This window comes from Pleurodeles waltl, chromosome 11, assembly GCF_031143425.1.
Source record: "Pleurodeles waltl isolate 20211129_DDA chromosome 11, aPleWal1.hap1.20221129, whole genome shotgun sequence".
Taxonomy (NCBI): domain Eukaryota; kingdom Metazoa; phylum Chordata; class Amphibia; order Caudata; family Salamandridae; genus Pleurodeles; species Pleurodeles waltl.
Window position 1 is genome coordinate 943,167,540 of NC_090450.1, and position 21,905 is coordinate 943,189,444.

The following is a 21,905-nucleotide window of genomic DNA, read 5'->3' on the forward strand; positions in this document are numbered from 1 at the left end:
TGCGCAGTAACCACAAGTAAGGCAGACTCAGTGCTACGTCCTGCTCTGAATCCAAATTGAGTGTTATGCAGGAGTTTTTGAGACTCCACTTAGACAGAAAGTCGTTTACAAACATGTCTTGCAAGGATTGTAGACATAATAGGAAGCAAAGAGATGGGTCTGCAATTGGACCAGATATCAGGATCTAAACTAGCTTTCTTTAGCAGGGGGAGAACCATTGAGTGCTTGTACTCTAAAGGAATGGAGCCCTGCTAAGTGAGCAATTTACAAGGCTAACCAAAGAGGCCAATATGTCTGGATTTAGAAGACAGAGCTTTGCAGGGGGAAAAGGAGTCCTTCTGAGAACCTGTTTTTTTTTTACTGAAACAAAGACAAGAACGTAGGTAAATCAAGACTGTCCCATGAGGTCAAAGTATGACTGGTAAAAGCAAAACTGCTCGAACGCAAGGTGTTTGTGACAAAAGGCAGGAATGTGGAGACTGTTTGAGGCAAATCTCCACTGTCTTTCAACAAGGGGTCCTGAATATCCTGCATTTTACTTACAAGGAATGAGGCCAAATTTTCACATTGAGCCTGAGAAAGGACCGAAGCTGGAGACATCCTACCAGGCTCAGAGAGCTCACTAACTATTTTAAGAAGTGTTCTAGAACAATTAGGTGCCGAGGTAATCTGATCGGCAGAAAACAAGGCCCGAACCACTCTAAAATGGCCATGATAATTTTTTTAGTGTCAACTTGAATTTCTTTTTGCAGTCTCATCATAACTGCGTCAACAGAGCCTTCCCAACCTCCTAAAGCTAGTTCTTCCACCTGTGATCCCTCAGTATATCAGGGAGCTGGTGGACGAAGCCTGACAGAACGTTCCGTACTCAGAGAAAGGACAATGTCTAAAGAGTTACCCAGCCCTTCCTCCATTAATGGTTGATCAACCGTGATGTCACACGCAAAATGGGGAGCTGAGGCTTTCAACTGATTATTAAGGGCATTTATATCTAGTTTCGACCAGTTCCTAGATCTAGATCGAAGCATATTTCTTTCCTTGGGGATATTTGAGGGACTGGGTATCACAAAAGGCAATGATCTGACCAAAGAAGAGGGAGCAAAGGAAGCAAGTACAAATTTGAAATATTAAAAAAACTGGATCCAGCAGATGTCCTGCTTGATGAGTAGTAGTGGAAAAGTGAAGCGTTAAATTCACTGCCCACAAGTCTTCAGTAAGTGTTTGAGCATGGCTACAGCCAAGATCTTCAAAATAAATGATCAGATCACCCAGCACTAACAACTTGGCTGACCTTCGAATAAGTGGTGCTAGAAAATCAGAAACTAACTTGACCCAGCAACTGTCATTGCCGGGAAGACGATAAAGCAAAGCACCTGAGAGGGAAATTCATTTAAACCACAGAAACAAGCTACATGCAGCTAGGAACTTCTGGATTCAAAGCATGAAACATTCTCTTCAAAGTGTGACAGCAGGTCCTCTCACTTTCTATCTTTATCACAGAAGAATGGCTTACGGACAGAGGGAAGGCCCACTCCTTTACTTTAGACATCTGAATAATATGGAGAAACCTTAATGATCACATGAAGAATACCAGAAAGCTGCATGCCTAGTTCTGTCGGCTAAAGATGCTATATGTCTTATCCTGTAAAGTGAAAGCAGCCTATCACCACCTGAGGTGGAGGTTGGCTTAACTGGGTTCACTTAATCCAGCAGCATCCTTGGCACCCGGGTGGCTAGAAGTGGGGTTGTGAAGCGAGATTAAATGTGGAAAACTGTATGAGAATGAAGTGCTGCAGCGAGTGGAGACAGGGAATGCGATTTGGTAAAAGAGTTGGGGAACACTCCAAAAAGGAGAAAATGGACATGTTTAGCCTGCAGCAGCATAAAGAGGGGATGTTGAGGACAGGTGGAGACTGAGTAAACAGCTGAATTGCTCAGAAGACAGAAAGAAATTACATTTGGGAACCATCATGGCTTAATTGGGAAATATGGAGAAAATAGTATTTTCAGAAGAGAAGAGAATTTAAAATTTGGACGGCAGCAAGACTGGTATGGAGGATACAGCCACATGGATGGATGCCAAATTACAGAAAATGTAACACTGATTAGTCCAATGGGAACCATAAGGTCTGTTGGTCTCCTGAAGTGGAGTATTTTGAGCAATGTTTCAGCCTAATGCATGATAGTTAGAAGCTAGGCACGAGTAACAGTGAAAATATGAGGCTACCTAGGCTACATTTTCTCCCATGTTTTGAGATGTGGTAACTGTCTCAGGTAATGAAACTGGGAAGTTTTAGGCTTTCTTGATTGAATACTTGTGGAAGAAGGTGTAAATATGGAACAGAGTAGGTGTATACCTGTTTGTGCTTGAAAATATATGTGGCAGTTTGCTACCATGGAATTCTGTAACAAAATATTTTCAATGTCCATAAATTTAAATAAAGTGTTTTCTGGCTGGAAGGAGAAGTGGTTGATACCCACTAGGCCGAACCTACAATTTGGCTGTGATGCTACTAGTATGGTACTGCTGCAGCTCTTCCTCCATTACAGGATTTATTACATTCATTCAATCAAAGGCTCCCCCCTTCCCCCCCAAAGCTGATTTCAGCCCTAGGGACCCCATCCCCCGGGGCCTGATCTTATAAATTAAAAATATATATTTTTGGGGACCGCGATCTCCCCTCTCTCTCTCCTCGGGGACCCCCATCTCCAAGGGCCCAGCCATCTCTCCTGGGTGCCCTCCAGGGCATCCAGTGTGCAATGGGACCGTGGGGAGAGCCTCAAAGCCACCACGGTCCCAGATGGCTCCCCACCTTCTGAAGGAGCCAGCATTGCTGTCACAGAGAGAGAGCTGCTAAAGATGCTGTGAGAGCAATTGTTTCCTTTGAAACCTCCGCTTCCAGCAAGTGAGAGTTGTTTGACAGCTCTCACTTGCTGGAACTGGAGTGTTTGCTTTGACGTGGCGGGAGCTGTTAAGGCTCCCACCAAGTAAGAGCAAACAGCTATGTCCCGGGGTGGGCAGCCTGTGACATAGCAGGAGCCAGCCCTGAGGGGTGGGGGCCCTCCTCCAATGTGAACTAGACCCGGGAAGGTGGTGCTCTCCGGGGCTGCGGAGGGGGCACCCCCCTCTGTTAATCATGATTGAAGCCCTGGGGAGGTGGTGGACCCCGGGCTTCAGCAAGCATAGAAGGGGGGCCCCGTGCCCCCCCTCCCTTATTTTTGACATGCCCCTAGGACATGGCCCATCAAGGCCCTTCCTTAAAACCAAGCACAGGAGCCTGTGCTTGGTTTTTGTTTTTTTGTTATTTTAATTTGTGCCATGGATTTGCGACCCCATAAAATAAAAAAAAATAGAAATTGTTACTGGGGGGTTGGGGCGTGTACCAAAGGGTCAGGGTGTTCCTACCCTGGCCACTTTTCTTTTCTCTTTTTTTTCTGGGACTCAGCTGAAACAGAGTCCCAACATGGCTGTCAACACATCCCTTGTTGAAGTGTGGTCAGCCAATCAGATCTCAGCACGAGATCAGGAGGGTTCGCAGAGCCTTTGCGTCCCTACATATACAAATGTGTTTTTACTTTAATTTCTCAAAAAACCTACTGAACGGATTTACTTCAAATAACACAAAGGGCACTTTCTGGACCAAGATACCTTTCTGCCAAATTTGGAGTAAATCCATCCAGTGGTTCGTTCGCTATTCCTGGTAAGCAGTTCTTGAGAGCCTCTGACCTAATAGTTGCACAGAGAGCGCAAGCATGTAGTAGTTGGAGAAAGTGGAAAATGAGACTGAAAAATAGAATGGGACCAAGGACCACAAGGTTCTGAATCACGGAGCACAAACACAAACATGTTCAACTCACACGTTTCAGAGTGAGTATGGAGACCAATATTGTGATGCATCACAGAAATCAGGCCCCATTCTTGCAAAAGGACATTCATTTTCTGCACTCTATATCTCATACACAGCTGTCTACACCTCTGGTGCACACTAAAGTAAATTACAGGATAACGTCTTAACTGATTAAAATACTTTGCCTCAAAATGTCAACCAGTCTAATCATCACAAAAGCAGTACAGCAAAATGTGGATGTCAAACAATGAATCGATGAGTTACATATAATAAAACGTTTAGCCCAAGGATGTGTGTTAAAAGAAACATGTATTTTAAGGAGAAAGGAATACTGAAGAAAATCTAAAACTAGCAGACACACAAAGCTGTTCTATCAAAACTGTACAAAAGCCTTAGTTCAAGTATGCACTGTACGAAAATTCCACTACAAACTGGTATTTCTGCGACAGCTAACATGTATGAAGGGGCCATTGAGAACGTTTTATCCTATGGTACCACCTCTCCTAGGAAGCTGTTCAGCTGTAGATAACAAACAGCATTTGCTGAACAGTAGTAGGAGGTCATATCAACGGCAGAGCGTGCGCTCTATAAATACATTTAACAATTATCATTTGCAAGAAAAGAGGCACTGTCCAAATAGGGAATTCCAAAACCAAGGGAAGATACTTCGCCATTAACCTGTTGGTTACTTTACCAGTATAGTGCACATTTGTCACTGACAAGGTCTCATAATAGTGCTTCGTCAGCCAAGCAGCATCTCCCTCTGCCAACTCAGAGACAGAGACAGTACAGAGTTAACAGAGCGCTGGGCGAAGCAAGATCTACGCTCCGTTATGAGTTAGAGAGAGTCCACAAACTATCACAGACTGTTACTGGGTGCAAGTGCACATGAAGGGGGTTTGATGTATATTAAGACGAGAAAAGCAAGAAGCCCTAGCTCAGCAATCGTGAGGATGGATTGAATGGACAGAGAGAGACGATAGGGTCACGTGGCTAATTGCTGACATTCCAGCCTCTGCTTATGACTGAAAATTGTAATATTAGGCAAATCACGTAGCCTCCCTGTGACAAAAAACGACCGATTAAGATGTAAATTTGTAAAGTGCCGGTGTGCAATTCAAAGATGTAACCTGCTACTTGATGTGCACATTCTTGTACATTATGCGGGTATTAGGCAAAATGCAAATCTCTGCTGCTTCCCAGGTAGTTCCTAACTATACAAATACCAAAATATACCACATAAGTAGGTGATGTCCAAAATGGGTACTGGACTGCAAATCATATGCCCAGTATTCTACATCTTCGACCTTTCCATCGATCTAGAGACCCCTGACCAACAACCCAGAATCAATGCGAAAATTAACTTAAATCACTAAATTATTTTTGAATACTTGAAGGTCTCAACACATGTTCTGAAACAACTAACTCATATCAAGCTAAAGTTCACTTTCTAACTTTGAACTATTCTCTGGCCCATCCCACACGCCAGAACATACAACTATTGCCATATTTGCATCACCAAACTTGCTTACAGTAAAGTGGCTCCACCTTGTCTTCAGGACCAATGATTGCGTGAATTCCTTCAACATCTCCACAACTTCACAACTGAATGCAAGTCATCCCTCAAACCACTGAATGCCTATCAGATCATATGGAAGAATGTTGTTAACAGGATCTTTAGCTCCGTTGTAACTCTTCTAGTTTAACACGTCCGTCATTGTCCGACAACATCTTTTGTTGAGCTTATACCACTGAAACCAATCCTAGAACAGAATTAGTTCAAAACTCCTGGCAAGTTCACACCCGAAGTCGTACCATTATTATCAAACAGAAGGACCTCTGAAATAATCAGGACAGACTACAGGAACCATTAAAATATAGCCAGTCAGTCACAACTTTATTTCGGCTCTAGGCCATAAAAGGATACATAAATATCACATCAATCATGCAATAAAAAGTAGAACGTGGCTAGACACATAATATACTTATGTAATTAGAATTCATGTTCTTTTCTCCTGAAATAAATAATTAAAAACAACCTGAAACAACATAAGAGCCACAAATATGGAAGAGTTTAAGTATTGTAAAAGAAGGAGAACAATTGAGTCATAAACAAATTACACACCTAGGCTTAAGCCCTTAGCGATAAGAGTTGAACGACACGCTGGTTACTTAAGACTATGCCCACAAGCAAATATGACAATGAACAGCTTGATAGTGTGATGACTGGAGGCAACAGCAGTCAGATTATAATATGTTTACAGTGACTGAATTTACTAACAACCAGTAACTTTACAAGCTAATCGGCGCGGCACTAGCTGTGTTGTTGGATGCCGTACGCAGTTTTTCCATCGTTCTACACATTCCCATCAGGTATCTAGTTAGTGCAAAGAACAACACTTTGTTGTTATCATGCCTCAGTATTCTGAGGGCCTCAATGCACATCCTGACACCTAGTGACCGGCAGAGCAGGATTATGCACCGTCTCCTACAAGGTAAATAAGCCGAGTAGAAGAACATAACATGCTCCACAGTTGTATTGCTGACATCACATGCTGGCCATCGCTGATAACTAATCCGCTGCCCTTGTTACCATTTAGCAATAAAGGTTTAGAGAGGTAGGGCCCCGCAACGAAACTGCAGGTTAAGGCACCTAGCGAAGGGTGGCTCAGTCTCATCCGAGGAGTCCTCCTGAAGGTAAGTATCTTTTACTAAAAGGAAAGCATCGGCAAGGGATCCTGCCAAAAGGCAGCTTTGAGCTGGTTCTTTAGAACAGCTCCCTGCCTCACATGGAGTGATCCACATATTTGCCTTCCCTATCTCTGGAAGGGTGGATTTCAAATATTTTATCCATGCTGTGTTGCCAGAGTCATTAAGACAAAGGATTTAATTAAGCCCCTTCTGATAGTGGTGGAGCTCTGGGGTAACCCAGAGCCTCCTCTAGTAGAGCAGAGGACAAAGGCTTATCATATCAGATAGGGGACAAAGGCTTACAGGGAGTGCAGAATTATTAGGCAAGTTGTATTTTTGAGGATTAATTTTATTATTGAACAACAACCATGTTCTCAATGAACCCAAAAAACTCATTAATATCAAAGCTGAATATTTTTGGAAGTAGTTTTTAGTTTGTTTTTAGTTTTAGCTATGTTAGGGGGATATCTGTGTGTGCAGGTGACTATTACTGTGCATAATTATTAGGCAACTTAACAAAAAAAAATATATACCCATTTCAATTATTTATTATTACCAGTGAAACCAATATAACATCTCAACATTCACAAATATACATTTCTGACATTCAAAAACAAAACAAAAACAAATCAGTGACCAATATAGCCACCTTTCTTTGCAAGGACACTCAAAAGCCTGCCATCCATGGATTCTGTCAGTGTTTTGATCTGTTCACCATCAACATTGCGTGCAGCAGCAACCACAGCCTCCCGGACACTGTTCAGAGAGGTGTACTGTTTTCCCTCCTTGTAAATCTCACATTTGATGATGGACCACAGGTTCTCAATGGGGTTCAGATCAGGTGAACAAGGAGGCCATGTCATTAGATTTCCTTCTTTTATACCCTTTCTTGCCAGCCACGCTGTGGAGTACTTGGACGCGTGTGATGGAGCATTGTCCTGCATGAAAATCATGTTTTTCTTGAAGGATGCAGACTTCTTCCTGTACCACTGCTTGAAGAAGGTGTCTTCCAGGAACTGGCAGTAGGACTGGGAGTTGAGCTTGACTCCATCCTCAACCCGAAAAGGCCCCACAAGCTCATCTTTGATGATACCAGCCCAAACCAGTACTCCACCTCCACCTTGCTGGCGTCTGAGTCGGACTGGAGCTCTCTGCCCTTTACCAATCCAGCCACGGGCCCATCCATCTGGCCCATCAAGACTCACTCTCATTTCATCAGTCCATAAAACCTTAGAAAAATCAGTCTTGAGATATTTCTTGGCCCAGTCTTGACGTTTCAGCTTGTGTGTCTTGTTCAGTGGTGGTCGTCTTTCAGCCTTTCTTACCTTGGCCATGTCTCTGAGTATTGCACACCTTGTGCTTTTGGGCACTCCAGTGATGTTGCAGCTCTGAAATATGGCCAAACTGGTGGCAAGTGGCATCGTGGCAGCTGCACGCTTGACTTTTCTCAGTTCATGGGCAGTTATTTTGCGCCTTGGTTTTTCCACACGCTTCTTGCGACCCTGTTGACTATTTTGAATGAAACGCTTGATTGTTCGATGATCACGCTTCAGAAGCTTTGCAATTTTAAGAGTGCTGCATCCCTCTGCAAGATATCTCACTATTTTTGACTTTTCTGAGCCTGTCAAGTCCTTCTTTTGACCCATGTTGCCAAAGGAAAGGAAGTTGCCTAATAATTATGCACACCTGATATAGGGTGTTGATGTCATTAGACCACACCCCTTCTCATTACAGAGATGCACATCACCTAATATGCTTAATTGGTAGTAGGCTTTCGAGCCTATACAGCTTGGAGTAAGACAACATGCATAAAGAGGATGATGTGGTCAAAATACTCATTTGCCTAATAATTCTGCACTCCCTGTATATCAGACAGGGGACTCTGCCCAAGGTCCATCCAAAACGGTAACAATGGAGCGCTACCTGGTACACCAACCAATTGGCGCATAGAGTGATTTTCCACCATAGACAAGGCAGTCATATTCAGATGGTTCCACAGTTCGGCTCCATATGAGGCTATCCTGATGGCCTTGTAATGGTAAATCTTGAAGGCCGGTTGGACATGGTGAAACTAAGAACCATGCAACATTTTAGTGATGCCGCCCATCGCCTGCTCCACCCTAAGCCTGTGTTGCGTGATGTGTGCTTGCTACTCCATGTGCTCTGTGAGTGTTAGACCCAAGTAATCAAACGTGTGTTCCCTTTCAAGAGGTGCACCTGCTAGTGTGAGGTTTGCCATAGTTGTTTGCTTTGGTTCAGAACCATATATTTAGTTTGCTCACACTGATCTCCAGACCCATAAACTTACAAAAAATTTCAAACCTATTGAACAACCTAAGGAGACCCATTGGAGACTTGAAAAGGAGCAAGAACCCTCATGTTGACTAATCGGAGTGCATCACTATCGCACTCATCCAAGTACCCCACTAGGCCAGTGGTATACAGTGTGGGGGCAAGTATGCGCCCCTATCTCACTGAGTCACTGGGAAGAGGGTTGGTCAATTGTCAATTCTCCTATACTGCCACAATCCCAGTTCTGAAAGGACCTGCCATAAAGTTGATGGGGGGACTAAGTCGAAGGCAGAACTTGTGTTGACAAACAGAACATAGAGACGTCCACCACCCAGGGTAAGTGTCTTCCAGTACAACAACTGTAAATGGAACACTTGGTTCGTAGTGCAAATGGACTCTTTAAACCTGCCTGGAGGGGTGACAGAATGTCATTAACTGACAATCAAACCTGAACTCTACTCAGAATAACATTACTAAATACATTTGAGGTACTACAAAGGAGACTGCTTGGTCTATAATTCGATGTCTGGTCATGATTACCCTTTTTAAAAATGGGAATAATTACAGTTCCACCCCACATAGATGGTAAAGGGGCACCTTTCATGATTGTAGTGAAAATTACTGGTGAGTAGGTGCTCACGTCGCTCAAAAACAGATTCCCAGGAATTTGATCTGGTCCAGGGGCCTTATTAGAAACAAATACTCCCTATGGAAAGACTAATTTTCTCTGCGGATACTTCCCCCTCCCTCGAGATCAAGGGATTGAGCATCAACCCCTTCAGAGACATCCCCTTTGAAGGCAGCCACCCTCCCTCCCACTCAGAGGACAAGATAATATTCCCGGGACCCATATGCTCACAGGCATGCCACTGCAGGTTCCCTTGCTAAGCGTAAAGGCTGGAAAAGTGTGTTACCCAGTCAGATGCTGCCATATTATTATCCATAGTGCTGTGCTCATCCTTACAGCCCAAGGATACCAAGTTCCAGAATGAGTGCTGATCATTTGTTCTGGCGTCCTCTGGATCGTCATCAGAAGTCCCCCACTCAAATAGTTTTTTTGCAGTGCCTAGCACTTTTTTTGGTAGATCGTCTGGCGGCCTGGATTAAAGACCTGTCTTGGTTTTTAATTGCGAGAACCAAATTGTTCTTAGCAACTCAGCAATATCCATTATACCAGGATAGAAGGTGCTTCCTAGCCACTGTTCGCCCTGCTTCAATGTAGAATAAGTTCCTCAATTCTAAGAATAACTGGGTATGTACCTCAATTACCACCCCCAAGGGATTGCATGCGTCAGCTGCCTGATACATCCTGAACAAACTCTCCATACCTGCGGCAACCAATATATATCTCTCTCTAATAATAATAATAGCACTCACAGACTACGTGGGGGGGGGGGGGGTGTACGACAAGCGCACGGGCAGCGTGGGGAGGGGGACGACAAGCGCACGGGCAGCGTGGGGAGGGGGACGTCAAGCGCACGGGCAGCGTGGGGAGGGGGACGACAAGCGCACGGACTGCGTGGGGAGGGGGGACGACAAAACAAGCGCACAGACTACGGGGTGGGGGACAAGCGCACAGACTACGGGGTGGGGGACAAGCGCACGGACTACGGGGTGGGGGACAAGCGCACGGACTACGGGGTGGGGGACAAGCGCACGGACTACGGGGTGGGGGACAAGCGCACGGACTACGGGGTGGGGGACAAGCGCACGGACTACGGGGTGGGGGACAAGCGCACGGACTACGGGGTGGGGGACAAGCGCACGGACTACGGGGTGGGGGACAAGCGCACGGACTACGGGGTGGGGGACAAGCGCACGGACTACGGGGTGGGGGACAAGCGCACGGACTACGGGGTGGGGGACAAGCGCACGGACTACGGGGTGGGGGACAAGCGCACGGACTACGGGGTGGGGGACAAGCGCACGGACTACGGGGTGGGGGACAAGCGCACGGACTACGGGGTGGGGGACAAGCGCACGGACTACGGGGTGGGGGACAAGCGCACGGACTACGGGGTGGGGGACAAGCGCACGGACTACGGGGTGGGGGACAAGCGCACGGACTACGGGGTGGGGGACAAGCGCACGGACTACGGGGTGGGGGACAAGCGCACGGACTACGGGGTGGGGGACAAGCGCACGGACTACGGGGGGGACAAGTGCACGGACTACGGGGGGACAAGCGCACGGACTACGGGGGACAAGCGCACGGACTACGGGGGGGACAAGCGCACGGACTACGGGGGGGACAAGCGCACGGACTACGGGGGGGACAAGCGCACGGACTACGGGGGGGACAAGCGCACGGACTACGGGGGGGACAAGCGCACGGACTACGGGGGGACAAGCGCACGGACTACGGGGGGACAAGCGCACGGACTACGGGGGGGACAAGCGCACGGACTACGGGGGGGACAAGCGCACGGACTACGGGGGGGACAAGCGCACGGACTACGGGGGTGGACAAGCGCACGGACTACGGGGGTGGACAAGCGCACGGACTACGGGGGTGGACAAGCGCACGGACTACGGGGGTGGACAAGCGCACGGACTACGGGGGTGGACAAGCGCACGGACTACGGGGGTGGACAAGCGCACGGACTACGGGAGGGGGTTATGCCCACGCACTACTACGGGGGAGGGGGTTATGCCCACGCACTACTACGGGGAGGGGGTTATGCCCACGCACTACTACGGGGAGGGGGTTATGCCCACGCACTACTACGGGGAGGGGGTTATGCCCACGCACTACTACGGGGAGGGGGTTATGCCCACGCACTACTACGGGGAGGGGGTTATGCCCACGCACTACTACGGGGAGGGGGTTATGCCCACGCACTACTACGGGGAGGGGGTTATGCCCACGCACTACTACGGGGAGGGTTATGCCCACGCACTACTACGGGGGGGGGTTATGCCCACGCACTACTACGGGGGGGGGTTATGCCCACACACTACAGGGGGGTTACGCCCACAGACTGCAGGGGGTATGCCCACAGACTACCCCACCGACTACCGGGGGCAGGGGGTATGCCCACCGACTACCGAGGGCAGGGGGTATGCCCACCGACTACCCCACTGACTATCGGGGGGCAGGGGGGTATGCCCACCGACTATCGGGGGGCAGGGGGGTATGCCCACCGACTACCGGGGGCAGGGGGGGTATGCCCCCCGACTACCGGGGGCAGGGGGGGTATGCCCACCGACTACCGGGGGCAGGGGGGTATGCCCACCGACTACCGGGGGCAGGGGGGTATGCCCACCGACTACCCCACTGACTACCGGGGGCAGGGGGGTATGCCCACCGACTACCCCACTGACTACCGGGGGCAGGGGGTATGCCCACCGACTACCGGGGCACGGGGGTATGCCCACCGACTACCGGGGGCAGGGGGTATGCCCACCGACTACCCAACCGACTACCGGGGGGTCTGCCCACAGACTACCCAACCGACTACCGGGGGGTCTGCCCACAGACTACCCCACCGACTACCGGGGTCAGGGGGGTATGTCCACCGACTACCCCACAGACTACCGGGGTCAGGGGGGTATGTCCACCGACTACCCCACAGACTACAGGGGGCAGGGGGTTATGCCCACAGACTACAGGGGGCAGGGGGTTATGCCCACAGACTACAGGGGGCAGGGGGTTATGCCCACAGACTACAGGGGGCAGGGGGTTATGCCCACAGACTACAGGGGGCTATGCCCACAGACTACCGGGGGCATGCCCACAGACTACCGGGGGCTATGCCCACAGACTACCGGGGGCAGGGGGGTCTGCCCACAGACTACCCCACCGACTACCGGGGGCAAGGGGGGTATGCCCACGCACTACTAAGGGGGAGGGGGTTATGCCCACGCACTACTACGGGGGAGGGGGTTATGCCCACACACTACGGGGGGTTATGCCCACAGACTACCAGGGGCAGGGGGTATGCCCACAGACTACCAGGTTTACAACTATGAAGGGGAGTACCCTGTCACCCCACCCTGCTTTGGGTACTATCAGATCAGAAACACAGAAAAAATGTATAGCAGGTAGGGACAAATCTATTCATTAATTAAACCAACCAGTCAATCCACTTCTGGTTAATCGGGATACTTGATTTTCCAACAATATTTATTTATTTATTTTGAAAATAGCAGTGCATACCTAGACATAAGTGCATATAAACAACATATCAGGACAATAACTGAACATAACTTACTCAATTACAAGAAAACAAAATACATCATAGAAAAACTTAAAACGTCCAACGAAATAATTCATAAAGGTCACTCTCACTTAATTCTCATAGTGATCCTATCTTATATTGGTAACCAAAGGGGTTAGCACCCAGCTGAAAACACCTCACAGACTTTAAAGGTATTTATGTAGTGCTTTCCAGTTATTTCAACCTTCAATGTATTAGTTATACACCCTTGGTTCCGTAAGAATATGTCAACGCGTTTCGGCCTCTAAATTTATGGCCTCCTCAGGACAGTCGAAGGACACTGGCAATTCTTTCTTTAAAACAACCGAGTCACTGCAACCTTCTAGTTAGATTTGCCTATTTAAACTATAATCACCAGCTAGATGTATCTGGTTACGTAGGTCGTATTAGCACCATCTAGTCAAATATCCGCCTCGGTTGGCATCAATTAATTTCATCCTTTACAGCACGCCAGACCTTAGTTCCCACCGCTGCCTTCTTTGTTCCTACTTATGCGAAGAAACAACTACCAGGGGCAGGGGGTATGCCCACAGACTACCGGGGGTAGGGGGTATGCCCACCGACTACCGGGGGCAGGGGGTATGCCCACCGACTACCGGGGGCAGGGGGTATGCCCACCGACTACCCCACTGACTACCGGGGGCAGGGGGGTCTGCCCCCAGACTACCCCACCGACTACCAGGGGGTCTGCCCCCAGACTACCCCACCGACTACCAGGGGGTCTGCCCACAGACTACCCCACCGACTACCGGGGGTCTGCCCACAGACTACCCCACTGACTACCGGGGGCAGGGGGTATGCCCACCGACTACCGGGGGCAGGGGGTTATGCCCACAGACTACCGGGGGCATGCCCACAGACTACCGGGGGCATGCCCACAGACTACCGGGGGCAGGGGGGTATGCCCACCGACTACCGGGGGCAAGGGGGGGTATGCCCACCGACTACCGGGGGCAAGGGGGGGTATGCCCACCGACTACCGGGGGCAAGGGGGGGGTATGCCCACCGACTACCGGGGGCAAGGGGGGGGTATGCCCACCGACTACCGGGGGCAAGGGAGGGTATGCCCACAGACTACCCCACTGACTACCGGGGGCAGGGGGGTATGCCCACAGACTACCCCACTGACTACCGGGGGCAGAGGGGTCTGCCCACAGACTACCCCACCGACTACCGGGGGCAGGGGGGTCTGCCCACAGACTACCCCACCGACTACCAGGGGGTCTGCCCACAGACTACCCCACCGACTACCGGGGCAGGGGGGTATGTCCACCGACTACCCCACTGACTACCGGGGGCAGGGGGTATGCCCACCGACTACCGGGGGCAGGGGGTTATGCCCACAGACTACCGGGGGCATGCCCACAGACTACCGGGGGCATGCCCACAGACTACTGGGGGCAAGGGGGGGTATGCCCACCGACTAGCGGGGGCAAGGGGGGGTATGCCCACCGACTAGCGGGGGCAAGGGGGGGTATGCCCACCGACTACCGGGGGCAAGGGGGGGTATGCCCACCGACTACCGGGGGCAAGGGGGGGTATGCCCACCGACTACCGGGATGGGATGGGGGGGTATGCCCACCGACTATGGGGATGGGATGGGGGGGGTATGCCCACCGACTATGGGGATGGGATGGGGGGGGGGGGTATGCCCACCGACTATGGGGATGGGATGGGGGGGTTATGCCCACCGACTATGGGGATGGGATGGGGGGGGTATGGATGGGGGGTATGCCCACCCGACTATGGGGATGGGATGGGGGGTATGCCCACCGACTATGGGGATGGGGTGGGGGGGTATGGGTGGGGGGTATGCCCACCCGACTATGGGGATGGGATGGGGGGGGCTATGCCCACCGACTATGGGGATGGGATTGGGGGGGTATGCCCACCGACTATGGGGATTGGGGGGGTATGCCCACCGACTATGGGGATGGGAGGGGGTATGCCCACCGACTATGGGGATGGGAGGGGGTATGCCCACCGACTATGGGGATGGGAGGGGGTATGCCCACCGACTATGGGGATGGGAGGGGGTATGCCCACCGACTATGGGGATGGGATGGGGGGGGGGGGGGGGTATGCCCACCGACTATGGGGATGGGATGGGGGGGGGGTATGCCCACCGACTATGGGGATGGGGGGGTATGCCCACGGACTATGGGGATGGGATGGGGGGGTATGCCCACCGACTATGGGGGTGGGATGGGGGGGTATGCCCACCGACTATGGGGGTGGGATGGGGGGGTATGCCCACCGACTATGGGGGTGGGATGGGGGGTATGCCCACCGACTATGGGGGTGGGATGGGGGGGTATGCCCACCGACTATGGGGGTGGGAGGGTATGCCCACCGACTACCAGGGGGAAAGGGGGCACAACCACACAGACTACAGGGACAAGCACACGGACTACCAGTGGAGCAACCACACGTACTACCAGGGCAAGCACATGGACTACAGAGTATGGGAGGGCAGGAGGCCCAAGCACATAGATTACAGAGTGGGGGAGGGCAGGAGAGACAAGCACACAAACCACAGAGGGTGGGCAGGAAGGGAAACTACACAGACAACAAAGGTTGGCCGTGAGGAGAATCACACCAACAAGGAGGCGGTGAACATCAGGGGGAGCACACCGACAACAGGGGACAGTGAGTGGAAGTACTCTGACAAAGGAGGCGGGAGGGAGAAGCACTCCGTTAACAGTGGGAGAAGAACACCGAGAGGTGGGAAGGTAATAGAAGAGGAACACGGGGAAAGGTGTATGAGGGAGATACCTGAAAACACAAGCACTTTTGTGACATGCTTAAACATAAAACAAAAAGTAGCACCTGCAAAAACAGAGGAGTGGAAGGACGCAGTAATGCTTCAATGCTCCAGGAGAAGTACAAACTTAGGAGGAAGTACAGCCTAGGGAAACTAACGAATTAGAAGCAAGCAAATGACAGTGTCAATAAAGCCAAACAATTGTAAGGATCTAACCCCACGATACGGTACCAAAACGTCTTGCAATGACTCCCCGTACTATGCAGTGTACCACAATAGTGAAGGGAGACTCCACAAGTCATTTCACACTTAACATGAAAATGGTTCTACCTCTGTCTGAAGTGTTAGCACCCTTCACCCTGACGTTTGGGTCTAGTTGCACCCCTGGGCAGTCACATACCTCCCTCTTAGCATCTCTAAATATAGAAGTGTTCCTAAAGCTGTGTTTTGAAGACCACCGCCTGTTCTCCGTCCAGTTACCAAATCAATTAACGCTGACCCCTTTCTAGCAACTTTGCTCTGCAGTCAGCCACTTTATGCAATGTTGTGGGAGGATCATCCACGAACACTAAGGCATCCCTGAACCGCTCCGAGTAAATTAATCAGTCTCTGGGATATGCAAGCCTCTTAGCCTGCATAGCCTTCAATGGCAAGTAATAAAACGGGGTAGCCACCTCAAAAAGCAGGGCAGTAAAGCAGCAAATGGAGTGGCTGACCACTATGACACCGACACTCACAGTTCGCCTGACCCCTGCCTCACTAACCTTTCACCTGGTCTTATCTTCATCATTTCCTTCCCACTGCCCGACTCTCAATCCTCTTTCACCAGGTTCCAGCTTCACTCCCACTTTTCGCTTTGCTCCTCTCTCAATTTCTTCTGTGTAGGTCTCAGCCTTCTCGCACTTTCGCAAGGCCCTAATCTCATTTATTTATCTATGCCTTCGGAATCAACGCCCCTCGATCACCAGGAACCAAGTGTAGACCACATCGCCCCCGGCACCTTTCAAAGACCCGTCATCACGAATGCCAGCATTTAGGAACAATCAAGTGGGAGACATTGCAGAAATTTAAGGCATAAGGTTGCATCTGAAATACCTCATGACACGAGAGAGATAGTTAGAAGGTAGAAAATAAAAAAAGCAAAAAGTTGGAAAATCATTTTCAACTTTGAAAAGGGATGTCTGCCTTGCGAGTCTGTCCCTGCTAACTGATCCCCATCCTCGTTAGCAGCCGTTCCATCTTAAACGTCCTGCCTCAACTCTCAAAACCCGTTCTAACATACAGCCTCCTCCTCCCCTAACAACCAATCGCCCCAGCCGCCGCATACAAACGAAGAGCAGAACCTGCTCCCATTTTCAAAGCCCTCTCACCTGCCCCAGTTCAAGCTCCGGGCCGCTCCATCTTCTGCTCCGCCTCCAGCTCCCAGCCCCGCCTCCTCCCTTCAGACCGTCCGCCGCTGACGCGCAGCGCCGTAACAATCCACCGCGAACCCTTGCCTCCAACACTTCCGACGGCTTTACGCTCCGATAGGCTAGACAGATTACAGTGAGTGACGTACTTCCGTTCGAATGGGTCTGCGCCGCTATCACGCGCAGGACGTACTGATGCACGTGACTTCCATAAACAACAAACTACAAAGGACCCAAATGAGTTTTCCTGGGGTAGGCAAGCTTGAAATGGGAGGAGACGAGGGCGTGGCGAAAAATACTGGAAATTAGTAGTGGAAACTAAAGAGGGACGACTGTAGCTCATCCCAATTATATGCAAATACGCAGCCTCCCCAAACTCAGAAAAATAGCATCTGCTCTCGTTTTAACGTTCTGCAAATGCCTGGACATGATTTTTAAACAAAAAGTTGAATATGTAATAGCCTCTAGTCATTTTTTAACATGGCCTTTCTGTCTTTGTACTTTAATTATCAGTGAGACGTCTAGGCGGGTTGTAGAATACATTTGAAAGTTTTATTATCTTACATTTACCGGTTAAAGTATGCGCTGATGAGGACAAAACGGCTGGAATATTAAAATAGCAGTCATACCAGTATAAAACAGCCCAGATAGTTGTAGCGTCTGCCACTGCCCTGGGGTACACACATGAACGACGCCACACAGGAGCTGCGTTCAAACATTATTCATCAGTTTATTCTACTGTAGTGTGCAATTTATCATACATTCTGTTAACCACACCTTAACACCTCCCATCTATTATATACTGCCTGTTCAGAGTCCGCTCAGATCCACAAGGGCTCTAGTGTGCATACCTTCAAGATGCTACATCCTTCCCGTTGTCAACTGAAAAGTGGTAAACATCACCAAGATCACATTTCCTCAATTAATAGACAAGCCTCTCTCACATGTCTGCCAGCTCAGGTGGTTTAAGATGATTGAAGTTCATCCTGATCAGGCGATAGCACCATAGGTTCAGGCACTTGAGCTGCACCAGCTGGCAATGTCATTTCCGGTATAGTTTCAAGATTCAACAAGTGTTGCAGAGGTGGGTTTTTTGTATAAATTCGTGACCACAAATTTTTTAAGAAGGTGAGATTATGATTATTGTATTATTTGGCAAAAACTTGGTATGAGGTGAGAAGGCCCACTAACTTGCCTTATTATAGTAAATATGCCCCCATATGGGACTCACCGGGCTCGCCAGAATGGCTAAGGATGTTTTAGCTGTGCCTCTGAAGGAGGCTGGTTTTTGGCAATGGAGGCAATTGTGTACAACAGAGGGCTCGATTTCCTATGAAGATCTTATTAGGGAATCAACAGGAAATTTCTCTAAATTTAAATACTTGCAAATAGGGAGTTGGGTGAAAGAGCTCAAAGGGGGAGTGGGTGGCTCGAACGAGATGGAAAGGCTGCTTCAGAAGATCCACATGGATAAAAAAGAACCAAGATTGTACTGGACACTCCTGGACACAATAGACGGCAAATTTCTTATGCCAGAAGAAATTTGGAAATAACATTTTCCAGGAGCACAGATAAGAGAGCTATGTCAAGTATCTATTGCTTGGCTGTATTCTACAGTTAAACCTGCCTGTTTAAGAAGGAATCATCTATTTTCAATTTACAGGGTCTTCGGGACCCCCGAGAAGTTAACAAGACTGAAGCCCGGTAATAAGGTTAGGTGCGGAAAATGTGGCTTGGAATCTGCAAGAGATATGCATATGTTCTGGGAGTGTCCTCAACTTAGTCGGTTTTGGAGTGAGGTTGGTGACTGTATTAATAAGATTTTACCTATAAAGTGTAAGGTAAGAGCCCTCTGATTATTTTTGGTTGTATACAGGGAGATAATGGGATAAAAAAGGATAGCACCAAGTTGCTGTTTTATATGATAATATTGTCCAGGAGAGAGATATGTAGGAAATGGACTAGTTGGACCCCCCCCCCCGCCAACACTTGTGGAAAGGAAATACTCGTTATTGTATAATTTAGCATGCAATACAAGGGGGAAGGAAAGAACTGAGAAGAGATATGAGTTCTGGGGGCCGCTAATAAACTGGTTTGCAACAAAATAGTGTCTGTCCTATGATTACAGAACTGTGAGTCCAAAGGAACACGATGTTATAGCATTCCGGAGGGCTAACCCAGCCCAGAGACATGGATCGCTCCCCGGTCTGATATCCTGAATTGGAAGGAATCCACTTCTCAGGGGTGTACCGGACAAGATGCTTCAGAGTTTGGGGTTAATTGAATGAGGAAAAAAAAAAAGATTCAACAAGTGTTTGAAATGTGAAGTGCCTGAGAGATGGATTATCCAAGACGATGTGCTGTCACCAGATGTCCTTACCACGCCACAACCTGTAAAGGATAAGCAGTGAAAGGTGTGTCTGTTATCCGTCCACGTTTCTGCTTTTCCATTACCCAGTCTCTTTTGTTAAAAACTGTCTTTTGTGCATGACGACGCTGATTCTACGTATGTTTTCATTTTTTACTTCCGAGCTCTGTCGGTGTCTTGAATCTTGTTAGTATTCACTGATTGGTCCGGAGTCCTTTGAGGTAGTTTTGTTCTGCTAGCTCTCCCAAATAGCAAGGGGGTTGGACTCTCACAATTTGCAGAGTGAGGAGCTGATCGATAAGCCAGGAAGGCCTGACACATGGCTTGGGTTAAATCGATTCCCTCCATGGACGCTTGTTGAATGACTCTCTTGACGGTGCCCATGCACCGTTGGACTACACCATTGGCTTGGGGCCAGAGAGTCGTTCTCTTTTGGTGTTTGACTGTGAGATGGACAAGGAATTCTTTGAACTCTTTGCTGTTAAAGGGTGGGCCACTATCAGATTTGAGAATTTCAGGTATGCCACACGTTGCAAATATGTCATCAAGCCGTTTGATGGCTTTGTCATGGGTTATCGAGGATCGGTCCTCCACCAAAGGGAAACATAAATATTTGTCTATGACTACCATGAGATGGTGTCCGTTTCCTAAAGACCCAAAAAAGTCAACTGCACCTCTATCCCAAGCACTGGCAGGAAGATCAGACATTGTTACTGGATGTTGTGTCATTTTGGGTGATAGTTGCAAATGTGGCACTCCTTCAACTGTTTCTCGACCCTCTCATCTAGCCGTGGGAACCATACTCAATCTCTTAGTGCTCTTTTAGTGGCCACAACAATACAGTGTCCTTCATGGGCTAGCTCGATGACCAGCTGTCTGAGTCTTCCAGGTATGCCAATACTCAAACCTCTGATGTAGGAGGCTGGCATGTTTTGTAGTGGGTACCACAGGTACTTGTACCTTATACCCGGTAAAGTTATCCCTCATTAGTGAAATATAGTCAGTGTCTAGAAGCCAGGCTGTCTAGAGATAGCTGTAGGCAGAGCAACCAAGGCTGAACTAGGAGACATGCAAAGCTCTTGCAATACCACTGTATTCACACAATACTTACACATAAGAAAGACAATACTCAGTGTTACCAAAAATAAAGGTACTTTATTTTAGTGACACAAGGTCAAATATATCTTAGAGGCTATACTCCCTTAGGAGGTAAGTATTATACATAAAATATACACTAATAACTAAAATCAGGTAAGTAAACAGTCATAAAATAGTGCAAATAGAGAGAATCACCATAGGTTGCAATGGGCCTAGGGGGAACACAAACCATATACTAAAATAGTGGAATGCGAATGTCGGTTTCCCACCTACGCAAGAGTAGTGTGTAGAGGGGCACTAGGAGTGTAAGAAAACACCAAAGGTAAGTAAAGTACCACACCCCAGAGCCCAGGAAAGCAGGAATAAAGTACAGCAAGTACCTGCAAGTTTTTTTTAATGTATTTGATGATCTTCTTGTCATCTTTTTTCTCTAGTACATCTATGAAGTTGTCAAATGTTTCAACCCACGCAGCCCACCTGGCACCAATGTTTTGTTTCTTAGAAGTGTTGAAAGGCACAGTTGGCTTCAGGAATATAACTGCCTTGCATTGTGTGCTGATTTTTGCGGCCATTAGGAGAATGTGCTATTCAGACAGTGTTTGCCAGGGTGGCCCTACAACTTCTGCAAGCAGAGCTTGCTGCCGTAGCTTGCACGGCTGTGTACTTCAATTGCCCTTCACGATGAGTAAATCTTCTGGCTTCCATACTGTAAGGGGGTAGGTAGGAATAACCCAGTCTTACAAAGGTTCTTTTACCAGATAATTACATTTATTTCCTGTATCTACGTGGTGAACACCGTAAGGTCTCTTTCTGTTTTCTTCTTGTGTCCTTCGTTAGGTCCGGCCTGGCGTCCACAAGTCTTCCAGGGGGAGCAACAGAGCAGGACACCCTCTTTCCGGGTCCGAACCACAGCAGATTTCCCTCAGAAGAAAAGAACAGGGACTGGCTTCAGGTAAGTGTTTCAACTATATCTACAGTGGGGATGGGGGTCCCTGGGGAGGTGTAGGTGGGGTCAATGGAGTTCAGGGGGTAAAGATAAGCAAGGTGTCTCACAAAATGAGATATAGTGCCTCTTATGCACATAGGTGTATTTGTCTCAGGCGGCTCCCATTACCAATAAGGGTTCTGTTATGCAAATAATTGACCCTGCACTGGGGTCCTTATTTCCTTTATTCCCTCCCCCTTCCTACCCTCACCCCTCTTCAGGAAGGCCCT

General features: G+C 48.9%; 1 protein-coding gene across 1 annotated transcript in view; it reads right to left on the reverse strand.

Moving 5' to 3' along the window:
- Positions 1 to 17,318, reverse strand: part of PRR14L (proline rich 14 like) — a 317,487-nt gene extending 300,169 nt beyond the window's left edge. Inside the window, exon 1 of the mRNA XM_069215089.1 lies at positions 17,186 to 17,318. The gene's annotated coding sequence lies outside the window, so the exon portion shown is untranslated. The remainder of the gene's footprint in view (positions 1 to 17,185) is intronic.
- Positions 17,319 to 21,905: the final 4,587 nt, after the last annotated feature.